Source organism: Pristis pectinata, chromosome 17, assembly GCF_009764475.1.
Source record: "Pristis pectinata isolate sPriPec2 chromosome 17, sPriPec2.1.pri, whole genome shotgun sequence".
NCBI classification, from domain to species: Eukaryota; Metazoa; Chordata; class Chondrichthyes; order Rhinopristiformes; family Pristidae; genus Pristis; species Pristis pectinata.
The window spans coordinates 2,968,881-2,991,566 of record NC_067421.1 but is presented as its reverse complement, the minus strand read 5'-3'; the positions used below and the strand labels follow the sequence as shown (position 1 = coordinate 2,991,566).

Below are 22,686 nucleotides of genomic sequence, written 5' to 3'. Positions count from 1 at the left end.
GAAGTGGACTAAGGCCCTCCTCATGGCTTGCCGTGTGTGGTCAGGCCAGTTCATGTTATTAGTGCGGATAGCTGACGCCACTCCTTCAGGGATGCATTGTAATAGGAGAGCGTTAAACTGGGGGGAGGCATTGCCTCTGTTGTAGGCGTCGTCCCCTGCATAGGTACCGTAAAGTGAACAGAAGCGGTCCCAAAAATCCGGGCCGTCCTCACCCTGTTTCTGTCAGCATTCTAAAACCTTAGTTATGTCAAGAGGCTGTTGGAGGGTTTTGCGAAGGGTAGTTCTAATGGTAGTTACCTGGTCCTGAGATCGTACGGCCTTCTGAAAGGCTGTCCAGTCGGCATGGTTACCCAGGTGTTCTTTCCACCTTTCCGCCTCATTTGTTGTAAGGGCCATGCAACAAAGATTGAAAAGGTCCTGGGAGGTGTCTTGGTACATCTGAATTGTTCCGATGACATAATCTATGAAATCGTCCGGGTTGGTTTTACGGTTGGGCGCCTGACTCATGATTAGGCACATCTCCTGAGGCTTCCAAGGGGTGTAGATTTGGATTGTAGGATGAGCACTCGCTTTGGTTGGATCAGAATTGGGAACGCTCCTGTTGGGAAATTTCCGTCGCTTGTCTGTGGCCTCATAGCCGCCCGTATGTGGGCTTTCTCTTCGTCTACACTGATTCCTAGTTCGGGACGCAATAGGGCCATGGAATTGTCCTTGGGGCGGAAATTGGCTAGCAGTCGCTGGTGGTGAGGGCGGAACGGCTTGCGGACTCGTTTCATTATATGGGGGCGGCAGTGAAACGGGGGGCGGTGTAGGTAGGGGCTGTGGATCGGACCCTCCAATCCTCCTTATTTCCGTCCGTATCATTACTTGGGAACAACATGGGGGCGCCAGACATGTCGGGAGGTACCTCCACTTTATCCTTTTTTCTTTTACTTTTATTCCTGCGTTTCTCCCTATTCTCCTCATCTACCCCTTCTGTCTCCCTTCTGTTCCTTTCATCATCGTTTTCTCCGCACTGAGACCTCAGGATTTCCCAACTCTTAGGATTTACCTTTCATCACACAAACTAATTCGCCTTCTGCGCGCATTATGTTCCCAACTATTCTGTTTAGATTTATTTGTTAGGTCTTCGGCCGTTTTTCTCCAAGTAGACATTAATATTTTCCATATTCCCCCTGTATTCCGTTCCCAAATCGCCTTTTCTGCCTTTAGGCACTTATCTACATCCCAAGTTCCCCCCAATGGCCATAACTCGTTTCCCAATTTTTTATTGAGGCATGCCGATAATTTACGGAAGTTACTCTCATTTTTCGGATGGTCTTTACATAACTTAGATAGTGGGGAATTGGACCCAGACTAATCGAGAGTTTGTCCCATTTTGTATTCTTCCCGATCGTACAGTACAAATAGCTGCGGTTATCTATAAGATCAGTCTCTTTCCTTCACCCACTTCAGGTTCCTGACCTATCCGTGGGGGATTTCCCCTCTTAAGAACCGGTCTAAGGCAGGATGGTAGTACCGGAGAACCGATCTCAAAACTTAGAGCTCAAATTCATTTAATTTCACAAGTTTAAAACCCGAACCTGGGGATTCGAACCCCAAACCTGAACCTATCTGGGGACTCGAACCCAGAACAAGAACTTAACTTAAGTGGGGACTCGAACCCCTCTTACCTGTGGCACTCGGATAGTTTCGCAAGGAGTCCGTCAGAGGGCTTTCGATAAGCAAATGGATCGGTCAGGAGTCCGGCTGCCAGAGAGGGAGCAAGGTGAATTTTACCTTGTGGGCCCTTCCGTCTCAGGTAGTCGTGGTCCCTGTCGATCGCTCACGCCGCTTCCGAAACCTTGTGTTGGACTCCTGGCTTGCTCGCCAATTGTCCCGTAATTCAATTCTCACTGCTGTCCGATGTAAAGTTACACAGCGCCACGAGGTCGATTCGATAAATCACGTTTATTCCCAGTGCACCGCTAAGGAGAAGGCTCTTCAGCTCTCATCAAGAGTCGCTTCCCGAGTTCTCCCGGTACAAAGGGGTAGACAGAGATTTATACAGGTATTGTCACGCACACTTAAAGCATACGGCGCCGCGAGTTTCGGTCAACCCGAGACAGACATCGCACCTATTGTTTATTATAATTGAGTTATAATTAAAAAATTAAAAGGCAGGTATCACCCCTCATTGTTTAGACCAAGCTTCCACCTCGATGCTTATTGCACCCAGTATCGCTACAGTCTAGCAGAGAGGGACAGATCAATACCCCGAACAAAGTATTTAACACTCCATCTAGTGAGTCAGCGGCTTGCTTGCTCTTGCTGGAGAGGTATTTTTTTTCTATCAGCTATAGGTATGGTCACAATTCTTAACCCTTTTCTTTCTCAATCCCAGCCCATGGCCAATGTCCTTCTGGCTATTTGGCTGTGGGGAGAGCGGTATTCGTGGCCGAGTGGTTAAGGCGATGGACTAGAAATCCATTCGGGGTTCGCCGTGCAGGTTCGAATCCTGTTGACTGCGGGAGCAGCTGGTCCGGTCGGAGTAACCGGTGTAATTTTCAGGGGCTGTTGACTTTTTGGTCCCAGAGGGAAAATTCCTTGTAGTAAATGACACCGCTTTTAACTGCGTTTCAATGCTTCCGTTGTGAATTTGGGACGTTGACCTGTAAATTTTCTACCGTGCAGTGGTTCTGGTCATTCGTGACCCTGTTACAGACCAGAAACGTTACCTCTGTTTCTCTCTCCACAGATGTTGCTCGACGTACTGAGTGTTTTTATCGTTTTCTGTTTTATATTGTCCGTGACTCCCTGATCCAAACGATTGATGCAGATTGTGAATTGTCGTGTCCCAGCACCGATCCCTGGAACGGCCCATTTATTCCCGCTTCTATCAGGGTCTCTCTGTGGCACGATCGGTCAGCGCGTTCGGCTGTTAACCGAAAGATTGGTGGTTCTAGCCCACCCAGGGACGCTGGCGGTCCAGCAGCTTTCGCTGAGCGTGTCATTGTCAGCTTGGTAATACATGCGCTGTCCGGAGGCGGACGCACCCTGCTGCTGCCTCACTGGGCACAGTGGGAGCCCTCCCTGCGGGGTCTCACGTCCGGGTGTCTTGATGTCGCTCTTCCCTTTCAGCGGTATATGTGTGTTTCATCCGGCGACATCCTTGGACCTAATGGACTTGCCAGGTCTCATGACTTGTTTTGAGTTAATTATAAATGGGCTCTGTCCCAAAAGAGTTTCACGGCGTGTGGGGAGAACACGGAACAGGGGCTTGGAACTTGGATGATTAGCTATGGTTGCACTGAATTGTGGAGCGGGAGGGCCGAATGGCCGGTACCAGCCTTGTTCTATGTTTTCCAATACCTCTGTTTTATGCTCAAAGAGTGAGACCCAGAAAAGAGCGGACTTCTGAAATTAAGGTGCATTAGTGGGGATGTAGCTCAGTGGGAGGACGCATGCTTTGCATGTATGAGGTCCCAGGTTCAATACCCGGCATCTCCATACTGGTGATCTTAAACTTTGAACATTTCCAGAACATGTGCCTGCAAAGAATTCTGACCGATCTCAGAACGTAACTGGACTGTGAAATCCAAACCTGATGTTGTATCGAACCACAGAGAGCTGGGAAAGTGACAGCTGACATGGATAAATCACCGGCAATATTGCATCGCCAATTCCCAGAGATGCGCCTCTTAATTTTACCTTGTCGAATACCAAAATGCATGCATTTAAGGTGAGGGGAGTAAGCTCAAAGGAGATGAGCGTGTTAAGTTTTTTTACACAGGAATTGGTGGGGGCGTTGAATGCGCTGCCTGCGGTGGTGGTGGTGGTGGCACATACGACCAAAGCGTTCAAGGGGATCTTCGATGTCCATGGATTTGCAGGAAATGGAAGGATATGGACATTGTGTAGGCAGAAGGGATGAGTTAAGTTGTGTATTTGATTACTAATTTAAATAGTTCGGCACAGCATTGCAGACCGAAGGGCCTGTTCCTGTGTTGTGCTGTTCCATTTTCTCTGCTGTAGGAACTCAATGGGTCAAGCATCATCTGTGGGAGGAAATGATCTGTAGAAGTTTCGGGTCGACAAACTGCATCAGGAGGGTCACAAAGAGACAAATGAGCTGCTGGCGCTTCAGCACTGAAGGAAATCTGCATTTATGCAGTTACAGTGACAGGTTTGTGAAGTTAATGAGACCTCGGGATTGGACAAAATAAGCCACCACGAGGTGTGGGTGAAGCCATCGCGTTGTGTCCTGAGGGGTGACTGAAGTATCACCGGGTCATCCCCCACTGCAGCACAGACCGTGCCCTCTGCTCTGTAAATTGACATTTGACCCAAAGAAGGAGGAAAAGACACAGAAGAAGAGAAACAGAATGTCCGACAGCAGGGCCGTAGAAAGAGAGACAATTCGATAATGTCAAACACAGTCATTGCTGAAATGTTGGGAACGGGATATCCGAGCGGGAGAGAGAAACAGACAGCACAGTGATGGTAACAGTGTGTGACAGGAAGTAAGGAACGAAGAAAGGAGGGAGAGAGAGAGAAAGAGAGAGAGAGAGAATGGGAAGAGATAAAGTAGTAAATGAGGGAAAAGAAGAGAAGTCATCAAAAAGAAACTGTGTTGAGTCGGAAAGGATAACGGCAAGAAGAATAAAAGAGGAAATACGGAACGATGCAACTTGCTTGCCCAGCAGCAGAGTGGCGCAGCGGAAGCGTGCTGGGCCCATAACCCAGAGGTTGATGGATCGAAACCATCCTCTGCTATACTTCAGCTGAACATTTTCCAATAGGACGCTGTCACATCACACATCCCCGCAATATACATTTCACTTCACTTAGAATGAAAATCTTGCATTTCAATATGAAGGTTCCTTCCATTCCATTATTCCATGTGGCCGGGTCCGTTGGGGAGAACGACGGTCCCTGTGGTGCTCAGCTATGGTCCAATACACAATGTTCTCTGCTGTATGAGCCTGTGTTCTGCTATAGAACATAAAATGCTGGAAACACTCAGCAGGTCAGGCGGAAATCGGAAGCGAGTTAACGTTTCAGTGCCGGGACCGTCATTAGAACCGGGACAGAGAGAGAACAAGTGAATGTTCAGCAGCAGAGAAGGTGGGGAGTGGGCAGTGGGGAGAACAAGGGGAACATCTCCGACAGGGTGAGACCAAACACATCACGTGACGGGGCTGTGGCACACACAGGACAGGCTCGCTTTACCCCTGGAAAGGGGGACATGGAGCCACGATGACAGACGGGTGACGGGCATAAATGTCCAGTTCCGAGACTGAGGGAAGGGGTTTGGAGACGGTCTAAGGAAGGGTTTCATCCGAAGTTTGGTTGTTGTCTGGACCGCACGACCTGAGGCGGCGGCGGAGGCAGAAGCTCTCACAACATTGATGAAGTATCCAGATTAAAATTTAAATCGCTAAGGCAGAGACGTTTGTGGGACAAGTGGTGGACAACGGTTTTAGCACAGAAGGAAATGTTATGGTCGGTGTGGACATTTCTGTGCAGTGTGACACCCTGACCCTGTTTTCCACCTGTCAGTGCAGAGGCACCGGGTGTAGTCCGTGTTGGAACGGAGGAGAGTGAGGGGAGAGATTGCACGGGGTAAACATAGACAGGGAGCGGGCGGTGAACAGACTGACGTCAGTCAGTGTGAACACGTCATCTGGGACATGTTGGGATCATAGAAGATAGAACAGTACAGCACAGGAACAGGCCATTTGGCCCACCATGTCTGCGCCGAACACGATGCAGGATTAGACTAAACTCTTTTGACTGACAGGATCCATATCCCTCCCAATTCCTGCACATCTCCTTCCATTCCCTTAATATCCATGTGCCTATCTATCTAACAGCCTGCGAAACAACAGTGTCACATCTGCTTCCACTACTGTACCTGACAGGCCGTTCCAGACACTCCCCAGTTTGTGTGAATCAACACTTTTTACATACAACTCATTTAAACTTACCCTCTCTCACCTTAAACGCATGTCCTCTGGTATTTGACATTTCTACCCGAGGAAATATATCTGCCTACCTGGCCTATCTATGCCTCTCATAGCTTTATAAACTTCTATAAGGTCTCTTATCAGTCCCGAACGCTCCAGAGAAAACAACCCAAGTTTGTCCCGAACGCTCCAGAGAAAACAACTCAAGTTTGTCCAATCTCTCCTTATTGCTAATACTGTCTAATCCAGGCAGCTTCCTGGTAAATATTTCCTGCACCCTTTCCAAAGCCTCCACATCCTTGCTGTAATGGGGCGACCACATGTGAAGTATTTTGCTATGGGAATCCGGGACAGATTGAGAGTAGGAAACTGCACTGATCCATTCATAGATTTACCAGAAAAACATGAGGGACGGGAATTGCTTCCGTGACCATCTGTCGTGCACAAAGTAAGCGATAATTAATGAAACGGCGATGGGATCTCGCTTACACTCACTCATGAAATTACATGGATTCAGCAAGTTACGTGCGGATTAACATGAGTAGACCAAGCGAAACCTCGAGTCCTGTACAGATCGTTGTTCTTTAATAGGTTTAATTCTGACATTCCCGATGTCGGGAGATTAAAACTCTGGAATCTGCGATGGCTGGGAATCGAACCCGGGTCAACTGCTTAGGAAGCAGCTATGCTCACCATTATACAACCATGGCGGCACTAGTGTGAAGGCCATTCGGGTACTGAACCGTCTCCAGTGCTGTTTGACTCTGTGACTCGATCACCAGTCTCCGAGCTGCTTTCTGACGGGCCATTCCTCACTCTGCTGCAGTCCCTGTTCAGTCCAATTGATGTCATCACCATCCAACAGACCGGAGTCACACAGCGCCCGGTGATTATTCACCCGGGTTCGGAACGATGTGAGAGTCGATCCTGGAATAGTCGAAGAGTGACAAATCCTTTCCTGCCTCTCTCATCAGTAAATAGGAAAATAAATCCTGATTAGAAATATCCTTTCCAACCACATGCAGTTAGGCCCTAATGGGAGCCCCACCTCCGACCGGTTCTTGAACACAGTAAGTTAATCGCTGGAGGATCCTGAGACCCCTCCAGTCACACGGTGAGGTGGGTGTCTGAAAGGCGCCGGTTTAACAGTGGACCGACAAACTCCGGGGTGAACTGTGAACCCTCCGGTACCCTGACAACCGAGTGACATATCAGACATTTCCCTGGGTTCCTCGTTAGTACTGTGGTCAGTATACCCGCCTGTCACGTGGGAGACCAGGATTCAATTCCCCGACGGAGAGATGTTTATTTCTGTTTCCAAAGGATCTGAATCCGAAACGTTGCCCGGTTGCTTATCTCCACGGATGCTGCCTGGTCAGCTGAGTTACTCCAGCATCATCGTGTTTATCAAATACAAGAGAAATTTTGAATAAAACAAAAGTAAAAGCAATAAAGAAATTGTTGTTGAAGTGAGCAGTTCATCGGACATCTGGAATGTGGGACAGCCCGGTCTGCAGAGAGACCGGGACGGCAACATCTCCCAAGAATAAGGGACATTGCGTTCAACCTCAAGAACAGCTGAAACTATTCGCAGAAAAAGACGCAAAGTGGATATGTTTTTGAAGTAGACGGGTCCCGGGTTTAAAGCCGCCCTGTCCCTCCCCCAGCTCCGGACCCTTCGATCAGACTCTCATCAAAGTGAATTGTGGAAAGATCCACACTTCGAGTACTGTGTCCAGTTCTGGTTGTCCCATTATAGGAAGGACGTGGAAGCGTTGGAAATGTTACAGAGGAAACTTAGCAGGACGCTGCCTGATATAGAGTGTATGCATTATGAGGAGGGACTAAGGGAGCTAGGGCTTTACTCTTTGGAGAGAAGGAGGATGAGAGGAGACATGATCGAGGTGTACAAAATATTAAGAGGAATTGATAGAATAGACAGACAGCGCACGTTTCCCAGGGCATCAAGAGGGCATGGCCTTAAAGTAATCGGTGGTAAGTGCAATGGAGAAATCAGAGAAAGTTTTTATTTTACCCAAAGAGTGGAATGCGCTGGCTGGGGCGGTGGTGGAGTCAGGTACATTGGTCAAGTTCAAGTGATTACTAGATAAGCATATGGAGGAATTTAAAGTACAGGAATATGTGGGAGGAAGGGATTAGATAGTTTTAGGCGATATGTAAAGGTCGGCACAACATTGTGGGCCGAACGGCCTCTATTGTGCTGCGCTGTTCTATGTTCTATGTTCTAGGCTTTTTTTTAAGTCCAGAACTTCCTTGAGCTCTGTACCCAGTGTTTCAGGTACAGTCTCTCCAATATGTACTGGGGTAGTGACATAAGGTTCCCCATCAAAACAGTTTGAATGTCCAGTTCCCTGTCACCAGGTAATTAAGACTCGTTTGCCTTTCACAGGAGAATTGATAGCTGGTACTTATTCTTCTCTTATGGATCCGCAGTTTGTCTGACACTGACAGATTTTTTTTCCTGTCACTCTGATACAAAATGAGAGCAGAAAATTGAACATCTCAGACTTGGCAAAAAATGGAGAGGGAGCGGGATGATATTTTCCATTTCATGAGTCCTGTTCAAGAGCAGGAAGAGACTGTGATCTTGATCATTCCAAGATCCGGAGAGTATAACCAGGTCCTGGCATATTTCATATTTTCACATCTGCAGCATTTTGCTTTTGACTTCGTGACATCAGGCAGGCCTGTCAATTTATCACTAGTCCGTGATATTCCTGGTGTTACTTGCCTCGCTGAATTGGACTTATTTTCCAGATGAAGGTCTCCATCCGGAAGTGTGACTGTCCACTTCCCGCACAGATGCTGCCCGACCTGAATTCTTACATATTCTGTTGATCCAGCTGCCAACATCCACATATCGTGTCTGCACTGATCGTCTACGCACTGCCAACCGGCAGACCATCACTGCTCTGTGTATTTGAGGATCAGTGACCACAGTGAGAACATGTGACAAGATATACCAGGCTGAGTGTGCAGCAGCGGTTCGAGGGTGGCCTGTCATGGGTTCAAGGTTTGTCACTTTCGAGACCTCTTGTTGATTTCCATAGGCCAGCTATATCGCATCTCCAGCCACAGTTACACACACCTGGTATTTTAGTATCGGAGCAGCTGTGTCACCCAATGCAAGGCATCGCATGGCTTCCAGGTGACCTTACCAAATAAGTTATCTCCTTGGTCCTGAAGTGTCAGGAAGAGACAGGTCAGGGAATGCACTGCTGTTGAAATCGAACGGTTCACGCGCAAGGATAGGCCACACTCGAGGGGAAGGAGTCAACATCCAAGCCGAATCACATTTTCCTGATGTCGTGTGTGTGTGTGTGTGCACGTCCACATGGAATGAGCTTGGTCAGCTCTCCCAGTTGTTTGAATGATATTAGTGAGGATATTTCCTGCCTTGTTCATTTAATTTCCCGCAGCCATAGTCAATCATGCAGTATGGAGAAGGGCCCTTCACCACCGACTGGTCTGTGTTGACGGCTAAACTCGTCGTATTCAGCACGCACCCCTCCAAACCTTTCCTATCCATGTATTTATCCAACTCTCTTTAATGTTGAACCTGCCTCAAATACTTTCTCTGGTAGCTGATTACACTTACGAACCACTTACTACGTGAAGGATTTGCACCTTAATCCCTGTTCAATCTGTCGCTTCTCACCTTCAACTTATGCCCTCAAGTTTTTAGATCCTTTTCCATGGGAAAATGACAATGTGCGTTTACCGTGTCTGTACCCGTGGTGATTTTACACTCCTCTCTCAGGTCACCCCCAACATCCAACGTTCCAAGGAATAAATTCCTCGACTACCCAACCTCTCCCGATAACTCAGGCCTTCGAGGCTTGGTAGCATCCAAGTAAATCTTCCCTGCGGAATTTCCGACTTTTGTTCCCTCTTCTGTCAGCATCCATCACCCACCTCACACTGTCCCTCAACTTCATTTCTCCCTCCCCTACCTGCCGCAACCCGCCTGTCACCCGTCTTCAGTCCACCAATCACCTGAGGCTCCTGTCTGCCAACTCCCCCTCTCCTCTTCATTCCGGCCTTCTCCCTTTTCCTCTTTTATTCCTGGTGCAGGGTTTCGACACGAACCTTTGGAAATTCCTTCCCCCAACAGATACGTTTCGATCTGCTAATTTACTCCAAGAGATTGCTTGTCGCGACAGCAATTTTCAAATTTGTCGGAAAGGAAAGTGAAGCATATGACTTATCGAGCACTGCGGCTGCTTGGAGCATAGAGAGGTGGTGGTGAGAGAAAGGGAGAGTGTGGGAGGAGAGAGATAGAGTAGGTGTGAGGAGCGGGAAGGGTGGGAAGGGAGAAAGGTGATGAGCGAGAGTTGGCGAAGCGACAGTGGGAAAGAAAGAGAAGCGGGGCGATCAGGAGGCAAATCTCTGTTAACTGAGGCGTGAATGATCCTGAAGTACTCGGCCGACTGCGTTCCTCCTCACCCCAGGCCCAAGAACCACACAGTAAGCCCGCTCCTCACCCACTGCCCCTTCTTCCCTTGCGATAGACCACACCCACTTCTCACCCCGTCCCTCACAGCAGACAGGCCGTCAGGTCAGTTACCGAACGCAGCCCAGTCCATCACAGATACCAGCCTCCCCTCCAGTGATGCCGCCAACACTTCCCGCTGCTTTGGGAAAACGGTCAACATCATCAATGACCTTTCGCACCCCAGACATTCTCCCTTCACCCCTCACTGCCATCGAGCAGAAGATACAAACGCATGAAAACACGCAGCACCAGTTTAAGGACAGCTTCCATACCGCTGTGTTAAGACTACTGAACGGACCAACCATACGCTAAAACATGAACTCTTGATTTCCTAACCTACCTTGTCGTGGTCCTTGCACTTTGTGTGTCCACCTGCATGCACTTTCTCTTCAGCTGCAATGCACACAGTATTTTTCCCAGGTCTGGGGAAATTACCAACAACAGAACACCGGTGTAAGGTGAGAGGGGAGAGTCTCAAACCTGACAGGAAACTGTTTCAGACAGACGGCGGTGGGCATATGTTTTGTCAAATATGTTCAGGAGAGTTTTCTATATCAACATACAGAGGTACCAACAAGAGCGAATGCAATACTTGATCTCCTATTAGGCAACAAGACAGGTCAGGTGACAGAAGTATGTGTTGGTGATTATTTTAGGTCCAGTGACCATAATGTCATCAGTTTCAAGTTAATTATGGATGACGCTAGGTCTGGTCCTCGAGTTGAGATTCTAAATTGGAGAAAGACCAATTTTGTGGAAATGAGAAAGGATCTAGGAAGAGTGGATTGGTATAAGTTGTTTTCTGGCAAGGATGTGTTCAGTAAGTGGAAGGCCTTCAAAGGCGAAATATTGCGAGTGCGGAGTTTGGGCATGTTTCTGCCAGGATTAAAGGCAAAGTTAACAAGCAGAGGGAACCTTGGTTTTCAAGAGATATTGGCGATCTGGTTAAGAAAAAGAGAGAGCTGTACAGCAGGTACAGGCACATTGGAAAAAAATGAGGTACTTGAAGAGTATAGAAAATGTAAGAAAAAATTAAAGAAGAAAATCAAGAAGGCAAAAAGAAGAGATGAGGTTGCTTTGGCAGGTAATGTGAAGGTAACTCCGAAGGGTTTCTACAAATATATTAAGAGTAAAAGGATAGTAAGGGACAAAGTTGCTCCCCTAGAAGACCAGAGTGGTCGGCTATGTGCGGAGCCTCAGGAGATGGGCGAGATCTCAATCATTTTTGTTTTGCATCAGTATTTACTCAGGAAACTGGCATGGTTTATATGGAAGGAAGTGAAACAAGCAGATGTGTCATGGAACATATGGAGTTTAAAGAGGAGGAGGTGTATGCTGCCTTACAGCGAATAAAGGGAGATAAATCCCCCCGGGCCTGACAGGATATTTGAGAGAGACTGGTGTAGAAATTACAGGGGCCCTGGCAGATATATTTAAATTGTCCTTAGCCACGGGTGCAGTGCCAGAGGACTGCAGGGTAGCTCATGTTGTTCCGTTGTTTAAAAAAGGATCTAAAAGTAAACCAGGTTTTTTCAGGCCAGTGAGCCTGACATCAGTAGTAGGTAAACTATTGGAAGGTGTTCTGAGAGATCGGATATATAAGTACTTTGACAGCCAAGGGCTGATTAAGGATAGTCAGCATGGCTTTGTGCGTGGTAGATCGCGTTTAACTAATCTTGTAGAGTTTTTCGAGGAGGTTACCAAGAAAGTAGATGAAGGAAAGGCTGTGGATGTTGCCTACGTGGACTTTATTAATGCCTTTGACAAGGTCCCACATGGGAGGTTAGTTCAGAAGGTTCAGACACTTGGTATCCATGGAGAGGTTGTAAACTGGATTCGAAATTGGCTATGATGGGAGAAGACAGAGAGAGGATGTTTGTTACGCAGACTGGAGGCCTGTGACTGGTGGTGTGCCTCAGGGATCTGTGCTGGGTCCATTGTTGTTTATTGTCTATATCAATGATCTGGATGATAATGTGGTAAATTGGATCAGCAAGTTTGCTGATGACACTAAGATAGGAGGCGTAGTGAACAGAGAGGAAGACTTTCAAAACTTGCAGAGGGATCTGGACCAACCGGGAAATGGGCAAGAAAATGGCAGATGGAATTTAATGCCAACAAGTGTGAGGTGTTGCATTTTGGAAGGAAAATCAAGGTAGGACATACACAGTGAATGGTAGGGCACTGAGGAGTGCGGAGGAACAAATGGATCTGGGAGTTCAGACACGTAATTCCTTGAAAGTGGCGTCGCAGGTAGACAGGGTTGTAAAGAAGGCTTTAGGCATCCTTGCATTCATAAATCAAAGTATTGAGTATAGGAGTTGGAATGTTATGGTGAGGTTGTATAAGACATTGGTGAGGCCAAATCTGGAGTACTGTGTGCAGTTCTGGTCATCTAACTATAGGAAGGATATCAGTAAGATTGAAAGAGTGCAGAGAAGATTTACTAGAATGTTGTCGGGGCTTCAAGAGTTGAGTTACAGGGAAAGATTGAACAGGTTAGGACTTTATTCCTTGGAGCGCAGAAGAATGAGGGGAGATTTGATAGAGGTTTACAAAATTATGAGCGGTATACACAGAGTTAATGCGCGTAGGCTCTTTCCACCTAGATTAGTAGAGATAAGTACGAGAGGACATGGCTTTAGGGTGAAAGGGGAAAGATTTAGTGGGAACATTCGGGGGAACTTCTTCACTCAGCGTGGTGGGAGTGTGGGACGAGCTGACATCTGATGTGGTAAATGCGGGCTCACTCTTAAGTTTTAAGAATAAATTAGATAGACACATGGGTGGCAGAGGTCCGGAGGGTTATGTACTGGGTGCAGGTCAATGGGACTAGCGGAATAAAGTTTTGGCACAGACTACAAGGGCTGAATGGCCTCTTTTCTGTGTTGTAATGTTCTATGGTTCTATGGATTGAGCTGCGATGGGAAGTGGGTGAGGCGGCTGCAGGATTATCATTGAAGACGTTTGGACAGGTACATGGACAGGCAACGTTCAGAGGGAAATGGTCCAAACGCGGGCCAAAGAGACTAGCTTACATGGGCATATTTGTCGATTTCGGCCGAAGGTTCTGTTTCCGTGCTGTGTGCGTCTCTGACACTAGAACAGTGCGTCCTGGATTCTGTTTCTGCTTTATTTTCTATACTCCAGAATCCGCCCCAGGTCTTCCAGGTCTGTCCAAAAGCAATCAATTACCAGGTAGCTTCACTCCAGCACTGCCAGGTCCAACGAGCAGCGGCCACTGACATCGGAAGCTTGGTAAGAGTGCTGGGCTGCAACTGAAGCTGTAACAGTGTGGATACAAGAATCCTCTCCCAAGCATACTACCAGCTAACGTCCAGGCCATTGAGAATAAAGATGAACTGAGGGCAAGACTCACCGACTAAAGAGAACTCATTGGCCCTGTGTGCGATGTCTCACCGAAACGGGGCTTTCAGCTGCTTCACCCGACTGTGCCATACAAACCGAGGCTGCTCATTTCACCGAATGGACCGTATGTCGTCCTCGGGCAAAGTTAGAGGCGGAGGGGTCAACTACTTAATAACCTGTGGTGCACGGACATGATGGTCCTGGAGACTCCTGCTCACCCAGCCTGGAATAACTAACTGTGAAGTGCCGACCGTGCTACATGCAACGAGAGTTCACTTCAGCTCTCCTGATGGCAGTCTACATCCTGCCCCAGACGGACATGAAGCCTGCACTCAACGAACTGCACTCTCTGGTCAACAACCTTGAGACAGGACATCCTGAGGCCCTCATCATTATTGCAAGTGAATTCAACCAGGCCAACTTCGTTTTACAAAAGTTTTACCAGCACATCTCCTGTCCCATAAGGGGCCCTTATACCCTTGATCATTGCTATACAACCATCAAAGATGCCTCCCGAGCCAGCCCTCTCTCTCACTTTGGTAAATTAGACCAGCAGACTATGCTCCTTCTCCCTCCATGCAAACAGAAATTGACACGGGAGGATCCAGTGCAGAAAATCGTGCAGTGCTGGTCTGAGGAAATAGATGAGCTTCAAAGCAGAGTCAGCGGACTGGTCCATGTTCAAAGACTCAGCTGCCAGCCTTGATGAGTATGTTACCCGCCATCTCCATCACGGACTTTATTAGCAATGGTGTTGAGGACTGTGGATCAAAGAGGACAATACGGGGGTTCCCAAACCGGAAAACAGTGGATGAACAGGGAGATCCAATCCTTACTGAGTCGGGGACTACCCCATTCCAATCAGGTGACCCTGACTATTGACAAGAAGTCGAGATACGACCTCTGTAAATCTATCAGGAATGCAGGAGACAATACCGGTTGAAAATAGAATCCCAGACCAGCCGTCAGTTGTGGCAGAACTCACATGCTATAACGGGCTACGAAACGAAGTCTGACAACATCGCCAACAACGGCGCATCCCTTCCTGGTGAGCTTCACGTATTCTATGCATGTTTTGAACAGAATGAGAATGGTTTGTCACCACCCACCCCGACAGCATCTAATGCAAAGGAACACGTTGTCAACGTGGAGGACGGAGGATCAGTCTTACGGAGAGTGAACCCGAGGAAAGCAGCTGGCCCCGATGGTGTCCCTGGCCGTGTCCTCAGATATTGCGCTGATCAGCTGACCGGGGTATTTGTAGACACATTTAACCTCTCCGTGCTTCAATCTAATGTTCTCATCTGTTTTATAAAGACAACTATCATCCTGATTCCTTCGTAAAACAAGGTAATATGATTTATCGACTCCCGACCGGTTGTTGTGACACCACCATCATGAAGCGTTTCCAGAGGCTGGTCATGGCACGCATTATCTCCAGTCTCCGGGAAACCTCCACCCACTGCAATTCGCCTACCGCTGAAACAGGTCAGCAGTGGACGACATCTCCCTGGCCCGACACTCAACTCTGGAGCATCTGGACAGTAAAGACACCTACGTTAGACTATTGCTTATTGACTGCAGCTCCGCCTTCCATGCTGTAAGTCCAAGCAAACTCATCACCAAGCTCCGTGACCTGGGACTCAACACCTCCCTCTGCAACTGGTCTCTATTACTTTCTGACCAACCGACCGCAATCAGTGAGGATAGGCAACAACACATCCAGCATGATTATTCTCAACACTGGTGTGGCACAAGGCTGCGTCATCAGCCATCTACTCTACTCCCTACATGCTCATGAATGCGTGGCCAGATTGTGCTCAACCTCCATCGACAACTTTGCGGTTAGTATCAACGTAGTAGGCCGTAACGATGAGTCGGAGTACAGGAAACAGACAGCGAGCTTCGTGGCGTGGTGTGATGATAACAACCTTTCGCTCAATGTCAGCAAAACAAAAGAGTTAGTCGTTGACTTCAGGAAAGGGGATGGTGTACATGCACTTGTCTGCATCAGTGGTGCTGAGGTCGAGAGGGTTGCGAGCTTCCGAGTCCTTGGAGTGAACATCACCAACAGCTTGTCCTGGACCCACCACGTAGACGCCACGGTCAAGAAAGCTCACCAGTGCCTCGACTTCCTCAGGAGGCGAAGGACACTCACTTTGACACTCACTAACATTTATCGTCGCATCATAAAACGCATCCTGTCTGGATTCATGACGGCTTGGTACGGCAACAGGACTGCCCGGGACTGCAAGAAACTACAGAGAGTTGTGGACACAGCTCAGCACATCACAGAAACCAGACTCCCCTCCATGTACCCTGTCTGTATATCTCGCTGCCTTGCTGAAGCAGCCAGCATAAAGACGCCACCCACCCAGGTTATTCTCTCTTCGCCCCTCTCCCATCAGGAAGAAGATAGAGGACCATTAGGGCACATATAACCAGGCTCAAGGACAGCTTCGATACCACTGTTAGAAGAAATTGAACCGTTCCCTTATACTATGAGATGAACTCTTCACCTCACAATCCACCTTGAGACGACGTTGCACCTTATTGTCTACCTGCAATGAATTCCCTGCAGCTGTGATACTTTACTCTGTATTCTATTATTGTTTCTGTCCTGAACTACCTCAATGCACTGTGTAATGAATTGATCTGTTCGAACGGTATGCAAGACAAGTTTTTCACGGTAGCTCGGTACATGTAACAAAAACAAACCGATACCAATACCAATACCAATAACCTCTCTTATATTTATGCTGTGCCCTCTGGCCGTTGACATTTCTACCCTGGGAAAAAAAGGACTGAATACCTTCCCTATGTAGCAGGCAGATTTCCATTGAAACTAGCGTGCACGTAAACGAGATCGGCAGGGTGAGGGATACCGAGCATCCTTGAGGCAAGTGAGTGGCTAGAAAGTGATGCAGAAGTCAGTGACAGCAAGTTGAATAGTCAAGACTGGAACGGAGCGAAGGAAGCCAATTGGATTAAATTGCATGTATTTCAATGCGAGAGGTCTGACAAGTCAGGTGGATGAACTTGCGGCTTGGATCGCCACCTGGGACTGGGCTATTATAATCATTACAGAAGCATGGCGAAAGGAAGGACAGGATTGGCAGCTGAATGATATGGGTTGCAGGTGCTTTAGGTGGGATAGAGGCGGAGGAAAGAGGAAGGTGAGTTGAATTTCTGAAGAAAAAGAATGTCACAGAAGTAGGCAGAGGTGAAATTACTGAAGGATCATCCAGTGAGGCTTTATAGTTGGAGTTGAGAACGAAAAGGGGATAATCAAATGGTTGGGATTGTATTAAAGGTCCCCAAATAAACAAGAGGAATTAAATGAAAAATATGCAGGGAGACTGTGCAGAATTGCAAGCATAACAGGTTCGTCATAGTCGGTGATTTTAACTTTCCGAACATAGATTGTGACCGTCATACTCATTACAGAGACATGGCGGATGGGGTGAAATATGTTAAGTGCGTTCGGAAAAAAACATCCTTGGGGAATACAAATATGGTACGACAGGGTAGTGGGAAAACGTCGATTTATTTGTGGGTAATGGGGCGGGGCAGTTGAATAAGGTGACAGTGCGGGAGCACTTTGTGTCCAGTAACCATAATTCTATCAGTTATAAACTTATTATGGAAAAGGACAGATCTGGTCCTAAATTGGTGCAAGGAGAACTCGGCTGTAAGAGACAAGAGCTGGCAAAGGATGATTCGAGTCGGATGTGTGAGGACAAAGGGACTACAGACAAGTGGGAGACATTTAAATGTGAGATAGTGAGAGCTCAACGTCTGGATGTTCTTGTAAGCAGCTGTGAACCCTGGCTGACGAGGGATATTGAACTCTGGCCAAGAAAAAGAAGGAGGATGGTCAGGTACAGACTGCTGGGATCAAGCGAATCCTTGGAGGAGTAAAGGATATCCAGGAGTGTGTTCAAGATCGAAATCAGGAGGGAAAAACGTGGCATGAGATAGCCTTGGCAGAGTAGATTTGGGAAGATCTAAAGCGATCTTGCATGTATATAAAGAGGAAACGAGTAAATAGATATAGGACAGGGCGTCTGATAGACCAAAGTGGTCATCCTTATGTGGATCCGCAGGAGAGTGGTTTGGTCCTTAATGACTTTTTATACTCTGTCTTTTACCGTGGAGAAAGACATGAAGACTTCAGAAGGAATTGAAGTAAATGGGGAGTCCTTGGGAATAGCCCACATTATAGTGGAGAGGTCCTGAATGTCTTAAAAGGTCCGAATGTAGAAAACCACCAGGACCCAAACCGGCATATCCAGGAACACTGTGAGAGGCTGGAAAAGACATTGCGGGAGCCCTGGCTGAGATATGTGCATCATCTTCAGCCACGGGTGAGGTGCCGGTAGACTGGCAGTAGCGAATGTTGTTCCTTTAGCTAAGAAGGGCGTCAAAGGAAATCCTGAGATCTATAGAGCAGTAAATCTAACATCTCTGGTAGGTAAGTTAACGGAGAGGATTTTGAGTGATAGGACATGCTTACATCTGGAAGAGAGCAGTTGATTCCGGGCAGTCAGCATGGCATCCTGCGCGAGAGATCATGTCTCAAGAAATTGATTGAGTCTTTGATGATATGACCAAGAAAGTTGACGAGGTCAGGGCGGTAGACGTGGTATATATGGACCAGTAAGGCCTTTGATGTGGTTCCACATGGCTGGCTCTCTGTAAGGTCAGATCGCATGGAATGCAGGGAGAGCTGCCAAATTGGATACACAGTTGGCTTGATGGTGGAAAGCAAGGGGTGATGATGGAAGGTTGTTTCTCGAACTGGACGCCGGTGACGAGTGGTGTTCATCAGGGGTCGGTGCTGGTCCCATTGTTGTGTGTCATCTATTGTAACAATTTGGATAAGTATGTACAAGGCATGGTTACCAAGTCTGAGTATGACACGAAATTAGGAGGAATAGTGGATAATGAAGAAGGTTCTCGAAAAACACAGGAGGACCTTGATCAGCTGAGTAATTGAGACGAAGAATGGCAAATGGAGGTTAATTCGGAGAAGTGCAAGGCGTTGCATTCGGAAAGTCAAATCCAGGTAGTATTTACAAAGTGAACGGCAGAGCCCTGTGGGTTGTTGCAGAACAGTGGGACCTTGGAGTACAAGTACATGGTTCGCTGAAAGAGGAATCACAGGTATACAGGGTGGTGAAGAGGGCTTTTGGCACGCTGGCCCTCAGAAGTCAGGGCATTGAACATAAAAGTCCTGGTGCGGTTGTACAGGAGCCGGTGAGGCCGCACTTGCAGTATTGTGTTCAGGAATGGTCTCCCTGCTGTTGGAAAGATGTTTATAAACTGGAACGAAAGCAGACAAGATTCACACGGATGTATCCGGGACTGGTTAGAGGAAGAGGTTGGACAGGGTTGGCATTTATTTCTGGGAGGTTTAGTTCTTTGATGCGATGTCAGAGGTTGGGTATTGTGTTACTTTGGCTTGCTGAATCGTCCGGTTTTTTACGAGCCGATGAATTGATTTGAGCTGTTGTCTGGATGAGTACAGCTGTATTATTTTACCTCCCTTTCAGACGCCGGCTCTCTGTGGAGTTTCTTCATGATTATGAAATGCCAAATGTATCTTTGTTTTTTTGTGGGATTTTGAGTCACAGTTACGGAACCAATTTGGGATATTTCAGTGTTCCACTGCTCCCTGTTTGTTTCGGGAGTTTAATGGGTCTGAGCCGGGATTGTATTTTGTGGCGACTTCTGAGTCAGAGCTCACAGGTCATTGATCACAGATCAGGACAGCACTGGAACAGGCCCTACGGCGCACGAATTCTGTACCAACATTGATGGCAATGTTAATTACAATTGATGAAATCTGCCTCCAAAATGTCATCAAAGTTCGTCTTGCCCCAATGTGGGGCTTTCATTTGTGGACCTGTCCAAAATACTCCATCACCATGTTAAAACTAATAGAATTACGGTCAATGGGCCCAACGTTCTCTCCCACTGACACATCAGATATTTGCCCAGCCTCATTTCTCGAGAGGAGATCGAGGGTTATCCCTCTCTGGAAGGGTCATGTCAATCCGGAATGTGTTCCAGCAGCAGATTTGTTCTCTTTCTTCTCATTGTGTATAATTTATTATTTATGCTTTTCTAGTGAATGCCGCTTGCATCATGCCGTGTGCCTGTGATGTTGCTGCAGGTACGTTTACTATTGCACCTGTGCATGCATGTACTTGTGCATGTGAGAATAAACTCGAGTTTGATTTGACTTTAAGAGACAGTACGGATTGTATTGTTTAATTTGTACACACAACAGAATCCGTGAATGATTCGTTCTCACCTCACTCCTGAGAGACAGTCCGATTCTCCTCGGTAATCATTTCAGTTTATTTTAATGATGCCATTTTCCGATTTGGGGTTGGATGTATATCTGTCTGGATGCAACAATGCCACTATTCATAGAGCATTTCGCTCTCTGTCACTCTGACAGTCTTTAGCTCCAAAACTACAACGATCAGTAGGTTCCCACAAGAGGATACAGGTTTAAGGTGCTAGGGAGTAGGTATAGAGGAGATGTCGGCGTAAGATTTTTAGTCAGAGAGTGGTGAGTGCGTGGAATGTGCTAACTGGCGACGGTGGTGGAGGTGGATACGATAGGGTCTCTTCAGAGACTTTTGTAAAAGTACATGGAGCTAAGAAAAATAAAGGGCTATGGGTAAGCCTAGTAATTTCGAAGGTTGGGAAACGTTCGGAACAGCTTTGTGGGCCCAAGGGCCTGAATTGTGCTGTAGCTTTTCTATGTTTCTATGTCTGAGGATAATCCAAATCTATCGGTGTTGTGAATAGCGAGAAGATTCTCCGATGCTACAACAGAACATAGATCAGTTGGAAACTTCGACGAGACATTGGCAGATAGAATTTATTCCCAACAAGTACAGTTTTTGTGAGGTCACAGTATGAATGGTGACGAACAGGGGACGAGGTCCGACTCCACGGTTCACTGAAAGTGGCCACACAGGTCGATAGGGTGGTGATGAAGGCATAGGGCATACCAGCTTCATAGTTTGGGGAATGGAATAAAAGTGCGGGAACGTTATGGTGCATCTCAACACAACTCTGTAAGGGCCGCACGAGAGCAGTGTGTGTAATTCTGGTCACCACAGTACAGGAGGGATGCGATTCCGCTGGGAAGAGAACAGAGGATAAACACTGGGATGTTGCCTGTGTTGAGGTGATGGCGAGAGATTGGATAGGTTGGACTTGTTTTCTTTGCAAGGTGACCTGAGAAGAATGTATCAGATTATGAGAGGTACAGACAGGATTGTTCATGAAAACTTTTGTTCGCAGGGTAGTTGTATTAAAAGCAAGATGCCGTAAGTTTAAGGTGAGTGGAAGGGCTTTTGCACGGGATCTGATTGGTCGGATTCTTACACAGATGTAGTTCCAAATCCATGTCATAAATAAAACAAATTGACGCCGCATAATTCCCAAACTGTCTCTCACCAGAATCTGAATCGTCCATTCCAGCCGTCGTCTTCGCAGTGACGTCAGACACAATATCTCAACGTACCCGAGTTTCTAGCTTCATCTTCTCAGCCACTGAAAGGATTCATATGGATCTTTCACTTTGAGGGAACTGTTCAAAGTCCATAGAATTCCTGATCACACGTCCGGACTCGATCAGCCCTGCAGACAGTTCCCTGACCCTGTTGATAAATCCCACTGGATACTGGGGACTTGGGAAATTGGTTTATTATTGTCAAATGTACAGAGGTACAGTGAAAAATATTGTCTTGCACACCGTTCACACAGATCAATGCATTACAACCGTGCGTCAGGTAGTAAAGGTAAAGCAATAACAGAGTGCAGAATAAAGTGGTACAGTTCCAGAGTAAGTGAAGTGCAGGTTGACAATAAGGTGCGGTGTCATAACGAGGGATATTATGAGGTTGAGAGTCTATATTATCGTATATTCAATCGTCTTTTAACAGCGGGATAGAAGCTGTACTTAAGGCCGATGGTAAGTGCTTTCAGGCTTTTGCATCTTCTGCCCGATGGGAGGGGAAGAAGAGGTAATGTCCGGGGTGGGAGTGGATATACCCTGGACATCAACACCCTGTTGTATCGTTCATTTAACGTGTTGCTCCAACCGTCCGGATACAAAGGGGTTAACCGCCAATGTTTGCTCAGTGAGTGTAATTAACGACAATCTGCACGGAGCCCGATTGTGTCACCAGGGTTTTCCCCACTGCTTTTAAAATCTGTTCCTTTCGATGAAGTCTCACAGTGTCAGTGGGAACAGCCCCTCCGTCACTGACAGAGAGTAGTAGCTCCACAGAGGAGGAAAATAATTCGGGAGCTGCGAAGAATAATGTGAGATGTTACATGAACTTATGGAATCTGTAAGGAGTAGAACGTGAAGTTCTGGTCACCGATTGGAATCTGAGAACAGTGGAGTGAGGTGTTACAGGAATGGGTCGCCATCAGGAAACAGGAAAGTGGGATGTTACAGCGATGGGGCGGGGTGTATTCCTATTTGCAGGCAGCATTTTAATGGACTCTCCTTTGACAACGGTAGACCGTCGGATCTACTATTTGCTCCGGACTATTCAGCCCGTCTACTATCTCATCTTCGCTCTTGTTGCTGTTCCAGGTAAGTCCCTGTCCAACGACTCGACCAACAAACAGGAGAGAAGCAGTGGTCACGAGGTCCGGTAAAACGATCTGGTGGATGGACTGTTCATTACGTGTTCCGGTTAATAAAGCGGAACGTCATCACTAACTGAGCTCCGGTTGAGGGAGATGCCGTACATAGACGTGGTCCGTGTGCGGGGATCATCGCCTTGAATAGCATTTATCACCGTTTTCTTTATC

At 47.3% G+C, this 22,686-nt stretch overlaps 2 non-coding genes across 2 annotated transcripts; both read left to right on the top strand.

Annotated features, from left to right (window-relative positions):
• Positions 1–2,424: 2,424 nt before the first annotated feature.
• trnas-aga (transfer RNA serine (anticodon AGA)) lies at positions 2,425–2,509 on the top strand. The gene has a single exon. It is a non-coding gene; the product is annotated as a tRNA-Ser (tRNA).
• A 2,174-nt stretch (positions 2,510–4,683) lies between these two features.
• On the top strand, positions 4,684–4,755 carry trnam-cau (transfer RNA methionine (anticodon CAU)). Its single transcript has one exon. It is a non-coding gene; the product is annotated as a tRNA-Met (tRNA).
• The last annotated feature ends 17,931 nt before the right edge of the window (positions 4,756–22,686 follow it).